Here is a 17343-nt window from a genome sequence, read left to right as displayed (position 1 = left end):
CTGGAGACTCCGAGCACAGAGGCTTACACCTGTGTGCTCAGCCCCCTGGCTCTGACACTGAAGACAGGCACTGCAGCCAGGAATCAGGAAATAGCTCTTTTCTCCCCTGAGACACCAGTGCTGCTCCACTATGACTCCTGACCTCACTCTAGGTGCTGAGCAGCTCCAGAGACTCTGGGCACTAGTGGGCACCACACAGAAATATGAAACACAAAAGGAGCCTGGTTCAGACCAAAATCTCACAAACTCCAGAAAAAGGGCCAAATGAAACTGAACTCACCAATCTTCCTGAAAGAGAGATGAAAATAAAAATCATAAACATGCTCATAGAGGTACAGAAGAATATTCAAGAACTCAGGAATGAATTTAAGATGGAGCTTCAATCATTAAGAAATTCCATATCTGAAATGAAACATACAATGAAGGGATTTAAAAGCAGATTGGATGTAGTAGAAGAGATGGTAAACGGAATGGAAATTAGAGAAGAGGAATACAAAGAAGCTGAGGCACAGAGAGAAAAAAGGATATCTAAGAATGAAAGAATATTGAAAGAACTGTGTGATGAATCCAAATGGAACAATATTCACATTATAAGGGTACCAGAAGAAGAAGAGAGAGAAAAAGGAATAGAAAGTGTCATTGAGGAGGTAATTGCTGAAAAATTCCCCAATCTGGGGAAGGAGATAGTCTCCAAGCCATGGAGATGCACAGATCACCCAACATAAGGGACCCAAGGAAGATAAAATCAAGATATATAATAATTAAAATGGCAAAGATCAAGGATAAAGACAGACTTTTCAAAGCAGCTAGAGAGAGAAAAAAGATTGCATACAAAGTAAAACCCACCAGGCTATCATCAGATTTCTCAACACAAACCTTACAGGCCAGAAGGGAGTGGCATGATATATTTAATGCAATGAAGCAGAAGGGCCTCAAACCAAGAATACTCTACCTGGCAAGGTTATCATTTACATTTGAAGGAGGGATTAAACAATTTTCAGATAAACAAAAACTGAGATTAATTACCTCTCACAAAACACCTCTGCAGTGCATTTTGGAGGGGCTGCTATGGATGAAAGTGTTCCTAAGGCTAAATAGATGTCACCAGGGGAATAAAACCACAGAAAGTAGAACAATTAATTACTAAGCATATGCAAAATCAAATCAACAACCTCCAAAGTCAATCAAGGGATATAAAAAGAGTATAGAAAATGACTTCTAACATATAAAGAATGGAGGAGAAAGGAAAAGGAGGAAAAGAAAAAAAGAACCTTTAGGTTGTGTTTGTAATAGCATATGAAGTGAATTAAAATAGACTGTTAGATAGTAAGGGAATTACCCTTGAATGTTTGGTAACCATGAATCTAAAGCCTGGAATGGCAAGAAGTACATACCTATTGATAATCACCCTAAATGTAAATGGTCTGAATGCACCAATCAAAAGACATAGAATCACTGAATGGGTAAAAAACAAGACCCAACTATGCTTCCTACAAAAGACTCACTTCAAACCCAAAGACATACACAGACTGAAAGTAAAGGGATGGAAAAAGGTATTTCATGCAAGTAATAGGGAGAAAAAAGCAGGAGTTGCAGTACTTGTATCAGACAAAGTAGACTTCAAAACAAATAAAGTAACAAGAGACAAAGAAGGACATTACATAATAATAAAGGGGGCAGTCCAACAAGAGGCTATAACTATTATAAATATCTATGCACCCAACACTGGGTCACCTACATATGTGGAACAAATACTAACAGACATAAAGGGGGAAATAGAATGCAATGCATTCATTTTGGGAGTCTTCAACACACCACTCACTCCAATGGATAGATCAACCAGACAGAAAATAAGCAAAGAACAGAGACACTAGAAATAAATTACACAAAGAAAAAGAAAAAGTCCACAAACACATGGAGGCTTAATAACATGCTCCCAAATTATCAATGAATCAATGATCACATAAAAACAGAGATCAAGCAATATATGGAGACAAATGACAACAATAATTCAACACTGCAAAATATGTGGGATGCAGTGAAGGCTGTGCTAAGAGGGAAGTATATTGCAATACAGGCCTACCTCAGGAAAGAAGAACAATCCCAAATGAACAGTCTAGACTCACAGTTAACAAAACTAGGAAAGGAAGAACAAATAAAGCCCAAAGTCAGAAAGAGGGACATAATAAAGATTAAAGCAGAAATTAAAATCAATAAGAATAAATAATAGATTCAATGAAAGCAGGTGCTGGTTCTTCAAGAAAATAAACAAAATAGATAAATCCTCAGCCAAACTTATCAAGAAAAAACAAGAGTCTAGACACATAAACCAAATCAGGAATGAAAAAGGAAAAATCACTACTAACAGCACAGAAATACAAAGAATTATTAGAGAATAGTATGAAAAATTATATGGTAAAAATTGGATAACGTAGAAGAAATGGACAACTTTCCAGAAAAATACAATACAACCTTCCAAGACTAACCCAGGAAGAAACAGACAATCTGAATTGACCAAATAGCAGCAAGGAAATTGAATTGGTTATCAAAAAACTACATAAGAATAAAACCCCTGAACCAGAGAGTGTCACTGATGAATTTTATCAAACATTTAGTGAAGACCTAATACCCATCCTCTTTAAAGTTTTCCAAAAAGTAGAAGGGGAGGGAATAATTCCAAACTCATTCTATGAGGCCAACATCACTCTAATCCAAAAACCAGGCAAAGACACCACAGAAAAAAAAATTACAGACCAATATCCCTGATGAACACAGATGCAAAAGTACTCAACAAAATATTAGCAAAACAAATTTAAAAATATATCAAAAGTATCATCCATCATGATCAGGTGGGATTCATCCCAGGGATGCAAGGATGGTACAACATTTGAAAATCCAACAATATCATCCACCACATCAACAAAAAGGACAAAAACCACATGATCATCTCCATAATGCTGAAAAAGCATTTGACAAAATTCAACATCCATTCATGATAAAAACTCTCAACAAAATGGGTATACAGGGTAAATACCTCAACATAATAAAGGCCATAGCCAACATTACACTTAACAGCAAGAAGCCAAAAGCTTTTCCTTTAAGATTGGGAACAAGACAATGATGCCCACTCTCTCCACTTTTATTCAACATAGTTCTGGAGGTCCTACACATGGTAATCAGACAACACAAAGAAATAAAAGGCATCCAGATTGACAAGGAAGAAGTCAAACTGTTCCTTTTTCAGATGACATGATATTGTACATAAAAATCCCGAAAGAATCCACCCCAAAACTACTAGATCTAATATCTGAATTAAGCAAAGTTGTTGGATACAAAGTTAATAAACAGAAATCTTTTGCATTCCTATACACTAATGATGAACTAGCAGAAAGAGAAATCAGGAAAATAATTTCATTTACAACTGCATCAAAAAGAATAAAATACCTAGGAATAAACCTAACCAAGGAAGTGAAAGACCTATACTCTGAAAAGTACAAGACACTCGTGAGAGAAATTAAAGAAGATACCAATAAATGGAAACACATCCTGTGCTCATGGCTAGGAAGAATTAATATTGTCAAAATGGCCATCCTGCTTAAAGCAATCTACAGATTCAATGCAATCCCTATCAAAATACCAGCAGCATTCTTCAATGAACTAGAACAAATAGTTCTAAAATTCATATGGAACCATAAAAGATCCCAAATAGCCAAAGAAATCCTGAGAAGGAAGAATAAAGCAGGAGGAATTATGCTCCCTGACTTCAAACTCTACTACAAAGCCACAGTAATGAAGACAACTTGATAAGGGCACAAGAACAGACCCTTAGACCAATGGAACAGAATAGAGAGCCCAGATATAAACCCAAGCATATGTGATCAGTTAATACATGAAAAAGGAGCCATGGACATACAATGGGGAAATGACTGTCTCTTCAACAGTTGGTGTTGGGAAAACTGGACAGCTATATACAAGAGAATGAAACTGGATTATTGCCTAACAAAATAAACTAAAAATGGATCGAAGACCTGAATGTAAGTCATGAAACCATAAACTCTTAGAAAAAAACACAGACAAAAATCTCTTGGACATAAACATGAGCAACTTCTTCATGAACATATCTCCCCAGGCAAGGCAAGAAATTTACAAATGAACAAGTGGGACTATATCAAACTAAAAAGCTTCTGTACAGCAAAGGACACCATCATTAGAACAAAACGACATCCTACAGTATGGGAGAATATATTCATACATGACATCTCTGAAAAGGGGTTGGCATCGAAATTGTATAAAGAGCTCATGCATCTCAACAAACTAAAAGCAAACAATCCAATTAAAAAATGGGCAGAAGATCTGAACAGACACTTCTCCAAAGAAGAAATTCAGATGGCCAACCAGCACATGAAAAGATGCTCCATATTATTAATTATCAGAGAAATGCAAGTTAACACCACAATGATATATCACCTCACACCAGTTAAGATGGCCAACATCCAAAAGACAAACAAAAACAAATGTTGGCAAGGATGTTGAGAAAGCAGAACCCTCCTACACTGCCGGTGGGAATGTAAACTAGTTCAACCATTGTAGAAAGCAGTATGGAGGTTCCTCAAAAAACTCAAAATAGATATCTCATTTGACCCAGGAACTCCACTGTTAGGATTTTACCCTAAGAGTGCAGGAGCCCAGTTTCAAAAAGTCAGATGCACCCTTATGTTTATTGTAGCCTTATGCACAATAGCCAAGAAATGGAAGCAACCTAAGTGTCCATCAGTAGATGAATGGATAAAGACAATGTGGTACATATACACAATGGAATATTATTCAGCCATAAGAAGAAAACAAATCCTACCATTTGCATCAACGTGGATGGAGCTAGAGGGTATTATGCTCAGTGAAATAAGCCAGGTGGAGATAGACAAGTATCAAATGATTTCACCAATCTGTGGAGTATAAGAACAATAAACAATGAAAAAACTGAAGGAATAAAACAGCAGCAGACTCACAAAAGTCAAGAATGAACTAACCATTACTAAAGGGAAAGGGACTGGGAAGATTGGTGGTAAGAGAGGGATAAAGGGGAAAAAGGAGTATTATGATTAGCACACATAATGTAGGGAGGGGCAAGGGGAAGGCAGTATAACACAGAGAAGATAAGTAGTGGTTCTATAGCATCTTACTACTCTGATGGACAGTGACTGTAATGGGGTATGTGGTGGGACTTGATAATCAGGGAAGTCTAGTAACCGTAATTTTGCTCATGTAATTGTACATTAATGATACCAAAATAAAATAATAATAATACGTGAGGAAGCTAATCAGATATTGTGCAAAGTATGAATTTAAGAATTAACTTAGTGTTGCACTTGGCTAATGGAGAGCTTAAGAAATACCATGGAACAATTAACATATACAAGATGCTGAATCAAAATTAGAAAAATGTAAATACGTCCCTGCAATCTAGGTGGAGTTGATAACATTGCAAATATCTGCAAAGTATAGCCAGTATTAATGAGTAGGACAAGGTTAAACAGACGGGGGCAGAGCCAAGATGGCGGCACAAGTAGGACAGTGGGAATCTTCTCCCAAAAACGTATGTATTTTTGAAAATACAACAAATACAACTATCCCTAAAAGAGAGACCAGAAGACAAAGGACAACAGCCAGACCACATCCACACATGCGAGAACCCAGCGCATGGTGAAAGGACTAAGATGCAAGCTGCAGCCTGGTGGGACCCGAGCGCCCCTCATCCCAGCTCCCGGCAGGAGGAGAGAAGTTGGAGCGGGGAGGGAGAGGGGGCCCAGGACTGCTAAACAACCAGCCCTAGTCATCCGCCCCAGAGTGCAGACACACAGTGCATGTGTGGGGTGCTGGAAACTAGGGAAACAGGACAGTAAGACCTGTGAGCAGGTCCCTGCAGGCAGCACCCCTGGCACAAAGAAAAGCGAGTGCTTTTTGAAAGTCTTAAAGGGACAGGGACCCCACAGCTGGACGGAAGCATCCTGGATCACAGCTCAGAGGCAGGAAAATCCAGGGAACTCCAGGTGCACTAATCCCCTGGGCAACAGCTCTGAGACCCCTCACAGCAGTAAACAGCGAAACATCCCCCTGTCCATTACCCCTCCAGGGCCCCACAATAGCACAGCAGCAGGCTGAGGCTGGCCACAACCACAGCAAGGGAGCTTCCTCCATACTGACCTGGCAAGATACAGAGACACAGACTACACGCAATTGCCCAACACAAGCCACTAGGGGACAAAGTTGTCCCAGTAAAGAAATGCCAGGAGCAAGTGGAAAGAATCTTGGCTCTCCCAGCTGACAGATGAGTCAATAGCATACCACTGCATCTATCAACATGAAAAGGCAAAAAAATTTGATCCAGACAAGACTAACCCAGACATCTTTGACATCTTCTACATCTTCCCCTGAGAAGGAACGTGGGGAGATAGATTTAACCAATCTTCCTGAAAAATAATTCAAAACAAAAGTCATAACCATGCTGATGGACTTGCAAAGAAATATGCCAGAACTAAGACGGGAGAACACAGAAATAAAACAATCTCTGAAAGGACTTAAAGGCAGAATGGACGAGATGCAAGAGACCATTAATGGACTAGGAAACAGAGAACAGGAACACAGAGAAGCTGATGCAGAGCGAGACAAAAGTATCTCCAGGAATGAAAGAATATTAAGAGAACTGGGTGACCAATCAAAATGGAACAATATCCGCATTACAGGGTACCAGAAAAAGAAGAGAGAGAAAAAGGGATAGAAAGTGTCTTTGAAGAAATAGTTGCTGAGAACTTCCCCAAACTAGGGGAGGAAATGGCCTCTCAGACCATGGAAGCACACAGAACTCCCAACAATAAGGATCCAAGGAGGACAACATCAAGACACATAATAATTAAAATGGCAAAGATCAAGGACAAGGACAGAGTATTAAAGGCAGCCAGACACAATAAAAGGTCACCTACAAAGGAAAACCCATCAGGCTATCTTCAGACTTATCAACAGAAACCTTACAAGCCAGAAGAGAATGGCATGATAATACTTAATGCAATGAAACAGAAGGACCTTGAACCAAAGATACTATATCCAGAACGATAATCATTTAAATATGAAGGAGGGATTAAGCAATTCCCAGACAAGGAAAAGTTGAGGGAATTTGCCTCCCACAAGCCACCTCTACAGGGCATCTTACCGGGACTGCTCTAGATGGGAGCACTCCTGAAAAGAACAGAGAACAAAGTACCCAATATATGAAGAAGGGAGGAGGAGGAATAAGAAGGGAGAGAAATAAAGAATCATCAGACCATGTTTATAATAGCTCAATAAGCAAGTTAAGTTAGACAGTAAGATAGTAAAGAAGCTAACCTTGAACCTTTGGTAACCACAAACTTAAAGCCTGCAATGGCAATAAGTACATACCTTTCAATAATCACCCTAAATGTAAATGGACTGAATGCACCAATCAAAAGACACAGAGTAATAGAATGGTTAAAAAAGCAAGACCCATCCATATGCTGCTACAAGAGACCCACCTCAAACCCGAAGACATGCACAGACTAAAAGTCAAGGGATGGAAAAAGATATTTCATGCAAACAACAGAGAGAAATAAGCAGCTGTTTCAATACTAGTATCAGATAGAATAGACTTCAAAACAAAGAAAGTAACAAGAGATAAAGACGGACATTACATAATGATAAAGGGCTCAGTCCAACAAGAGGATATAACCATTATAAATATATATGCACCCAACACCGGAGCACCAACATATGTGAAACAAATACTAACAGAATTAAAGGAGGAAATAGAGTGCAATGCATTCATTTTGGGAGACTTCAACACACCACTCACTCCATAGGACAGATCCACCAAACAGAAAATAAATAAGGACACAGAGGCACTGAACAACGCTCTAGAACAGGTGGACCTAATAGACATCTATAGAACTTTACATCCAAAACCAACAGTATATACATACTTCTCAAGTGCACATGGAACATTCTCCAGAATAGACCACATACTAGGCCACAAAAAGAGCCTCAGTAAATTCCAAATGATTGAAATCCTGCAAACCAACTTTTCAGACCACAGGGCATAAAACTAGAAATAAATTGTACAAAGAAAGCAAAAAGGCTCACAAACACATTGAGGCTTAACAACATGCTCTTAAATAATGGATCAATGACCAAATTAAAATGGAGATGCAGCAATATATGGAAACAAATGATAACAACACAAAGCCCCAACTACTGTGGGACACAGCAAAAGCAATCTTAAGAGGAAAGTATATCACAATCCAGGCATATTTAAAGAAGGAAGAACAATCCCAAATGAATGGTCTAATGTCACAATTATCGAAATTGGAAAAAGAAGAACAAGTGAGGCCTAAGGTCAGCAGAAGGAGGGACATAATAAAGATCAGAGAAGAAATAAATAAAATTGAGAAGAATAAAACAATAGAAAAAATCAATGAAACCAAGAGCTGGTTCTTTGAGAAAATGAACAAAATAGATAAGCCTCTGGCAAGACTTATTAAGAGGAAAAGAGAGTCAAAACACATCAACAGAATCAGAAACGAGACGGGAAATATCATGATGGACCCCACAGAAATACAAAGAATTATTAGAGAGTACTATGAAAACCTATATGCTAACAAGCTGGGAAACCTAGGAGAAATGGACAACTTCTAGAAAAATACAACCTTACAAGACTGACCCAGAAAGAAACAGAAAATCTAAACAGATCAATTACCAGCAATGAAATAGAAGTGGTAATCAAAAAACTACCCAAGAACAAAACCCCCGGGACAGATGAATTTATCTCGGAATTTTATCAGACATACAGAGAAGACATAATACCCATTCTCCTTAAAGTTTTCCAAAAACTAGAAGAGGAGGGAATACTCCCAAACTCATTCTATGAAGCCAAAATCACCCTAATACCAAAAACAGGCAAAGACCCCACCAAAAAAGAAAACTACAGACGAATATCCCTGAAGAACGTAGATGCAAAAATACTCAACAAAATATTAGCAAACCGAATTCAAAAATACCTCAAAAGGATCATACACCATGACCAAGTGGGATTCATCCCAGGGATGCAAGGATGGTACAACATTCGAAAATCCATCAGCATCATCCTCCACATCAACAAAAAGAAAGACAAAAACCACATGATCATCTCCATAGATGCTGAAAAAGCATTTGACAAAATTCAACATCCATTCATGATAAAAACTCTCTAGAAAATGGGTATAGAGGGCAAGTAACTCAACATAATAAAGGCCATATATGATAAACCCACAGCCAACATCACACTGAGCAGCGAGAAGCTGAAAGCTTTTCCTCTGTGATTGGGAAGAAGATAGGGATGCCCACTCTCCCCACTGTTATTCAACATATTACTGGAGGTCCTAGCCACGGCAATTAGGCAAAACAAAGAAATACAGGGAATCCAGATTGGTAAAGAAGAAGTTAAACTGTCACTATTTGCAGATGACATGATATGGTACAGAAAAAACCCTAAAGACTCCACTCTGAAACTACTAGAACTAATATCGGACTTCAGCAAAGTTGCAGGATACCAAATTAACACACAGAAATCTGTGATTTCCTATACACTAAAAATAAACTAATAGAGAGAGAAATCAGGAAGAAAATTTCATTCACAATAGCATCAAAAAGAATAAAATACCTAGGAATAAACGTAACCAAGGATGTGAAAGACCTATACCCTGAAAACTATAAGACACTCTTAAGAGAAATTAAAGAGGTCACTAACAAGTGGAAACTCATCCCATGCTCCTGGCTAGGAAGAATTAATATTGTCAAAATGACCATCCTGCCCCAAATAATATACAGATTCGAAGCATTCCCTATCAAATTACCAAGAGCATTCTTCAATGAACTGGAACAAATAGTTCAAAAATTCATATGGAAACACCAAAGAGCCTGAATAGCTAAAGCAATCCTGAGAATGAAGAATGAAGTGGGGGGTATCTCACTCCCCAACTTCAAGCTCTACTACAAAGCCATAATAATCAGGACAATTTGGTACTGGCACAAGAACAGAGCCACAGACCAATGGAACAGAATAGAGACTCCAAACATTAACCCAAACATATATAGTCAACGAATATTCGATAAAGGGTCCATGGACATACAATGGGGAAATGACAGTCTCTTCAACAGATGGTGCTGGCAAAACTGGACAGCTACATGTAAGAGAATGAAACTGGATTGTCTAACCCCATACACAAAAGTAAATTCGAAATGGATCAAAGACTTGAACGTAAGTCATGAAACCATAAAACTCTTAGAAAAATCATAGCAAAAATCTCTTAGACATAAACATGAGTGACCTCTTTTGAAAATATCTCACCGGGCAAGAGAAACAAAAGCAAAAATGAACAAGTGGGACTATATCAAGCTGAAAAGCTTTTGTACAGCAAAGGATACCATCAATAGAATATAAACGTATACTACAGTAAGGGAGAATATATTCATAAATGACAGGTCCGATAAAGGGTTGACATTCAAAATATATAAAGAGCTCACACACCTCAACAAACAAAAAGCAAATAATCCAATTAAAAAATGGGCAGAGGAGCTGAATAGACAGTTCTCTAAAGAAGAAATTCAGATGGCCAACAGACACATGAAAAGATGCTCCACATTGCTTGTCATTAGAGAAATGCAAATTAAAACCACAATGAGATACCATCTCACACCAGTAAGGATGGCTACCATCCAAAAAACAAACAAAAACAAATGTTGGTGAGGTTGTGAAGAAAGAGGAACCCTCCTACACTGCTGGTGGGAATGTAAATTAGTTCAACCATTGTGGAAAGCAGTATGGAGATTCCTCAAAATGCTCAAAATAGAAATACCATATGACCCAGGAATTCCACTTCTAGGAATTTACCCTAAGAATGCAACAGCCCAGTTTGAAAAAGTCAGATGCACCCCTATGTTTATCGCTGCACTATTTACAATCGCAAAGATATGGAAGCAACCTAAATGTCCATCAGTAGATGAATGGATAAAGAAGATGTGTTACATATACACAATGGAATATTACTCAGCTATAAGAAAAAAACAGATCCTGCCATTTGCGACAACCTTGATAGATCTAGAGGGTATTATGCTCAGTGAAATAAGCCAGGTGGAGAAAGACATGTACCAAATGATTTCACTCATATGTGGAGTGTAAGAACAAAGGAAAACTGAAGGAACAAAACAGCAGCAGAATCACAGAACCCAAGAATGGACTAACAGTTACCAAAGGGAAAGGGACTGGGCAGGATGGGTGGGAAGGCAGGGATAAGGACGGGAGAAAAAGAAAGGGGCATTACGATTAACATGTATAGTGTGGGGGGGAGCATGGGGAGGGCTGTGCAACACAGAGAAGATAAGTAGTGATTTTACAGCATCTTGCTACGCAGATGCACAAGGACTGTGAAGGGGTATGTGGGGTGGGGGCTTGGTGAAGTGGGGAGCCAAGTAAACATAAAGTCCTTCATGTAATTGTAGATTAATGATACCAAAATTTAAAAAAAGGTTAAAAAGAGGTGGCTGGGGTAAGATTTTCATCAAAGATGTAAAATGAGTCAATGGCACCATCAAAGGGATGCTCTCTGCAGCGTTGGTCCCGAGGGGCAGCAGGAGGAGCAGTGGTTTGCAGGACCCGTGGCAGCTGAAGCTGTAAGGGGGGATGACCATTGCTGACACCTGGTCCCCAGGTGGAGGAACTCAGCCAACTGTGGCCGAGATGGTGCTGAGGGAGGAAACACCCAGACCTCAGTCTGCTCCTGCCCTCCAGTCCACTGCTGGGGTCTCTCACCGGCCAAACCATCCAGAAGGCGGAGGGACAAGTCACCCCCTCTGGCCACAGAGCAGACGTGGAGGAGCAGAGATGCGTGAGGGGGAGAACAGAGACTCTGCAGCACAGTCAGAATGTGAGCAGCTGCAGCTCTTCCTTCTCAGACGGTGGGTCTAAGTTAGTTACTACTGTACAGCATGCAAATTAACAATTTGTATAAAAATTAAGAAGTAATTGGTCATTTGAGTCAGTAATACCCCTTTGATAATCTGTCCTGCAAAAGTAATCTTATATGTGAAGAAACATATTTCTATAAAAACACTAATTTTTGAGTAATATTTATCAAGATAATACAAAGGCACCATTAAATTTGTTAATGGGGAATTTTATTTATTTAATAATATATATTCATTTATTTATCATTTTCATTAAATTATAGATGACATAAAATATTATATTAGCTTCCTGTGTACAAAATAGTGACTTGAAGATTATGAAATGCTCACCATAATAGGTTCAATTACCATCTGTCTCCTACAAAGTTAATAAATTATTACTGACTATATTCCTTAACATGTATGTTATGTCAAATGATTTATTTATTTTATAAGTAGAAGTTTGTGCCTCTTTACTTTATTTACCTATTCCACTGAACCTCTACCTGCTCCCTTCTGGCAAACACCAGATGGTTCTCTGTATTTATAGTCTGTCTGTTTTTGTTTATGTGCTCATTTTATTCTGTTTTCTAGATTCCACATATAAGTGAAATCAAATGTTATTTTTCTTTTTCTGTCAGTTAGCATTCTTAACTTTCATTTAACATACCATTTTTGTCTATACATATCATAAACAAAAGATAACATCCTATTTTATGGCTGAGTAATATTCCATTATTTATATATATACCATATCCATCTCATTAGAAGGTGTTATCCATTGATGAAAACAGGTTTCTTCTATATCCTGGCTATTGCTTGTAATTTTGTAATAAATGTAGGAGTGAATGCATACTTTCAAACTAGTGTTTTCATTTTATTTACGTAAATACTCAGAAGTGGAATTACTGGATCATATGGATTGTTATTTTCAGTTGTTAGAGGAAATTCCATACCTTTCCCCATAGTGGCTGCACAAATTTATATTCTCAGCAACACCTCATGAGGGTTCTTTCTCCACATACTCAAGAGCACCTGTTATTCCCATTTTGACTGGTGTGATGTGATTTCTAACTATGTTATTGATTTCTGTCACCTGATTATTAGTTATGTTGAGCATTCTTTCATGTGCGTAGATCAGACCTATGTCTTTGGGAAAATGCCTATTTGGACATAGTGCCCATGTTGAATAGGATTATTTCCTTTTGGTGCTGAGTTGTGTAAGTTCTTTATATGTATTGGATATTTACCTCTTATCATACATATAATTTACAAATATATTCTCCCATTCTGTAGGCTGTCTTCTCATTTAGTTTATGCTATCCTTCACTGTTAAAGTTTTTAGTTTGATGTAGTCCAAATGTATATTTTTGCTTTTCTTTCTGTTGTACAAGGGAAATGTATCCAGGAAAAAAATTCTCAGGCTGATGCACAAGAGCTACTGCCTGTGTCATATTTTTATTTTATTGAAATGTAGTTGATATAAATATTATATTGGTTTCAAACGTGCAACATAGTGGCTTGACACTTATATACAAAGTGCTCACCCCAATAACTGTAGTTAACTTTTGTCACTATACAAAAAATACATTACTTGCTATGTTCCCTGTATTATCCTTCTATCCCTTTGACTAATTTGTTCTTATAATTCAAAGTTTGTAGCTCTTTATGTACTTCACCTCATGTACACCCATAATCACCCTTTTTTGAAGAATATGGTAGTACACAACATTTTGCTTAATTTTGTTCATTATTTTCCCTATATTTTGTGTGTTGTAAGTGGAGCCATGAAAGATCTGTATCATTATGGTTGGCCAAGGTGAGAAGTGATACACGTGCTTTTCAATTACTTAGATTAGAAGTATACATATTTTATTAGTTCTGTTTTACTGTGACAAAAATATTGGACATTGTTCCACATTGTCTCCCCAAACACTACAGATCCGTAGTTTACAGTCATCAACTAATCATGGTCAGTGTGCAACCATGTCTGTGGCTTTGTGAAGCAGGTCCAAGGCCCCACATACTCCAAATAACCTTCCCCACAAGGCCTTCCTAGTGCTCAGGGTGTCCAGGTGCACATAGACCAACACCATAAAGCTCCCCATCCATACTCACCTGCTCCCCTGACCGCCACTGTTCACTTCTCCAATTGATTGCTAATCTGTTTAACATTACTAAAGTGTTATTCTGGTCTTTTTAATACTGTTTGTAAACTTCTAGATCACAAAAGGGTAAGAAATGAGTCTATATTACAAAGCATCAAAGGAAGGGCCACTGGAATATTTCCTTTTCCTGCTTGGATACCTGTATGTCTGCTGCTCATGCTTTTCTGGGGTATCTTGTCTCTGAGCAAGTTCCCCACGATCCAGCCTCCTACACTCCACTGAGGTAACATCTAGTCACTATTTAACTCTGAGTTCCACGCTCTTCTCTCAGTCCCTGTTATTGAACTTCATGGATCATAGGTAGCACAGATTTGTCCTTATGAGCTGCACCCCATCCCCATGGCCATCAAGGCGCATCATATACTTTGACTATTCTTGGGGAAATTTCTTGGAGTTGTCAACTATGTAATATTCAGATTTTAATTTCTTTTAGCCAATTTTTTGTATTATAATATAGCATAATATATACATATTTTTGTATTATAATATAGTATAATAAATATGTATTGAATCAATAAATGAGTTTGACTCTTGGATATCCTGCCTTTGTTTTTTATTTTGCCAACATTTGTGAACAATTACATGAATAACATTATAGTTGCTAGATCCTGCCTTCATTTTTTGACTAATAAATTACAAACTTCAAAACTTACCTCAGATGTCACCTCATGCAAGGGACATTCCACAATCCTCTCAAAAAATGAAGAAAAATAACTCAAAAAGAAGGGAGGATTGGTATGTTTACTGTGATATAGAATAACTTTACAGAAAAGTAGCATGAATATGAATGGCAAAAACAACACCCACATACTCTACCAAAACTCTTCAGTTGTTAATATTTTACCTTCTTTGTTTCATCACTTCTCTCTCTCTCTTCCCCTGTCATTTAAATCAATTTGTTTCACAATGACATTTTTGATCTAAGCATTATTGCTATATATTCCTATAAACAGGGGTATTTTTCTACAGACAGTACAATTATCAGCTCTAATAAATGTAACTTTAATGATTGTATAATGCATTTTGAATGGAGAAGGGTTAGAAATCGAAGTTTTCTATAACATGGAAGAAACTCTTAAAAAGAGGTATAGAAATTATATGAGACACCATGCTGTGGAAGTATAAAGAGTAATGCTGATACAAGATTCTAAATGTGTCATGTGCAGAGAGAAGGAAAAACACTTTGATATCAAAGTTTCCTACTTCTTGGTTTCTTGAAAGACAGGTCCCACATTCAGCATTTTCTTCAGAGCCCCCATAACATCCTTATTCCTTAGACTATAGATTAAAGGGTTTAGCAAAGGACTGAGTATGGTGTAAAAGGCAGATATCACCATGTCCTTCTCAGGAGTGTGGTAGGAACTGGGGAGCATGTAGGTGTAGATGGCAGCCCCATAGAAGAGGGTTACAACAGTCATGTGGGAGGAACAGGTGGCAAAGGCTTTCTTACGGCCCTCTGCTGAATTCATCCTTTGGATGGTAAGGAGGATGAAGTAGTAAGAACCTGAAATGATGGTCACAGGGATAAGCAGCATGAGGACACAGCAGAGGTACGTGAAAATTTCATACATGGAGGTGTCTGAGCAGGAGAGCTTCAATACAGTAGGGACCTCACAGAAAAAATGATGGATCTCCCAGGACCCACAGAAGGGGAAGGTCATGGTGATGGGAGTGAACAAGAAGCCGTCCACTGATCCCAGGAGCCAGCAAATAGATGCCAGTAGGACACACACCCTGTGGTTCATGAGGACAGGGTAACGGAGAGGATGGCCATGGCAGCCAGGAGGAAACATTCTGATCCACCTTAGTGTCACATAGAGGAACATCTGCATCCCACATCCGGGGGCTGAGATCGTGTTCACACCCATGACCTGGTCCATGAGCATCTTGGGCACAGTGACGGAAATGTACATCATGTCCATGAGAGACAACTGGCTGATGAAAAAGTACATGGGGGTGTGGAGGCGGACATCAGAGCATATCAGAAGGATCAGGATGATGTTTCCAGACAAGGCCATAAGGAAAACCACAAAAATGACCACACAAAGGAGAGCTGGGTGTTTGGATTGACTGAAGATTCCCAGCAGGAAGAACTCTGACCTTCCTGAGTGGTTGACCATCCAGGTGGTGTCCTCCATGATTTCAGCTGGCCCACCAAGGAGAGAAGTAATGGATCACTCATGAGATTCCACCTGCTGAATGACTCTTCAGTGTGTGGGCATATGGCTGTGTATGTATGTGTGTGTGTGTGTGTGTATGTGTGTGTGTGTGTGGTATCAACCCAATTATCCCAAGTTGAGGAAATCCATGTCCTGGAGACTTAGAGGTTACATATTACCTGTAATTCTATGATTATACCAGAAAATAATAATTCACAAAGCTGGAACAGAATAATTAGTAACTTGTGTGGTTTTCAAAGTCCAAAGTCATGAGATGACCTAATGATATATGTCCTTTATCAAGAATGTAAATTTGCAGACACTGGTGTATGTGAACACAAAAAGTGAATTATTAAAAAAGGATATTAATTTTCTAGAATGTTTGTTATAGGAATCAGGATTTCATTAATATCTCTGATTTCAGGATCCAGGTAGGGTCTTAAACACTCTTGAAGCTGTATTCCATATAAGAAATATTTTATGTTTCACCATGTACCCAAATACTGAGTCATTACATTATACTCCTGAAACTAATAAACTGTTATATGTCAATTATACCTCAATATATAAAAAGACTTAAAAAGTAACTGAATCAGTTTGAGAAAATCCATATGAATGTTTGAACCCATTGTGCCCGTGAGACTGGGTCACACGTTGAAGCAGTGAAGTTGGGTGGGTTGAGCTGTATATTCAGAAGTAGCCTGTGGGCCTCACCAAGGAACCCTTTGGACATCCTGGGGGCAACGTTAGGAGCCCAGACTCTGAAGTCGTACTGCAGCTCTGAGTCCAACTTATCCTGCATCCCTATTCCCCTGTCCACTCTACATAATATTAGGGCAAGCACAATGATATCAGGTACAGTTGGGAACAAATGAGCAAAAGTAATAAAAATGGTTACATTATGATGTTACATATGAATACACATATGTACCACTATTTCAAATAATTAATATTTAGAGAAGTAATTGTGCAGCATCAATGTAAGACATGACTTTTGCTATTATTGTCTAATCATGTAAGATGCATTAGGT

The 17343-nt window shown here is 38.3% G+C and overlaps 1 pseudogene; it reads right to left on the bottom strand.

Moving 5' to 3' along the window:
* Positions 1–15352: 15352 nt before the first annotated feature.
* On the bottom strand, positions 15353–16291 carry LOC130680323 (olfactory receptor 2T4-like; annotated as a pseudogene).
* Between the last annotated feature and the right edge of the window lie 1052 nt (positions 16292–17343).

The sequence above is a fragment of the Manis pentadactyla genome, chromosome 13 (assembly GCF_030020395.1).
Source record: "Manis pentadactyla isolate mManPen7 chromosome 13, mManPen7.hap1, whole genome shotgun sequence".
NCBI lineage: Eukaryota > Metazoa > Chordata > Mammalia > Pholidota > Manidae > Manis > Manis pentadactyla.
Note: the sequence above shows the minus strand (reverse complement) of the source record. Positions and strands in the feature narration are given on the sequence as shown.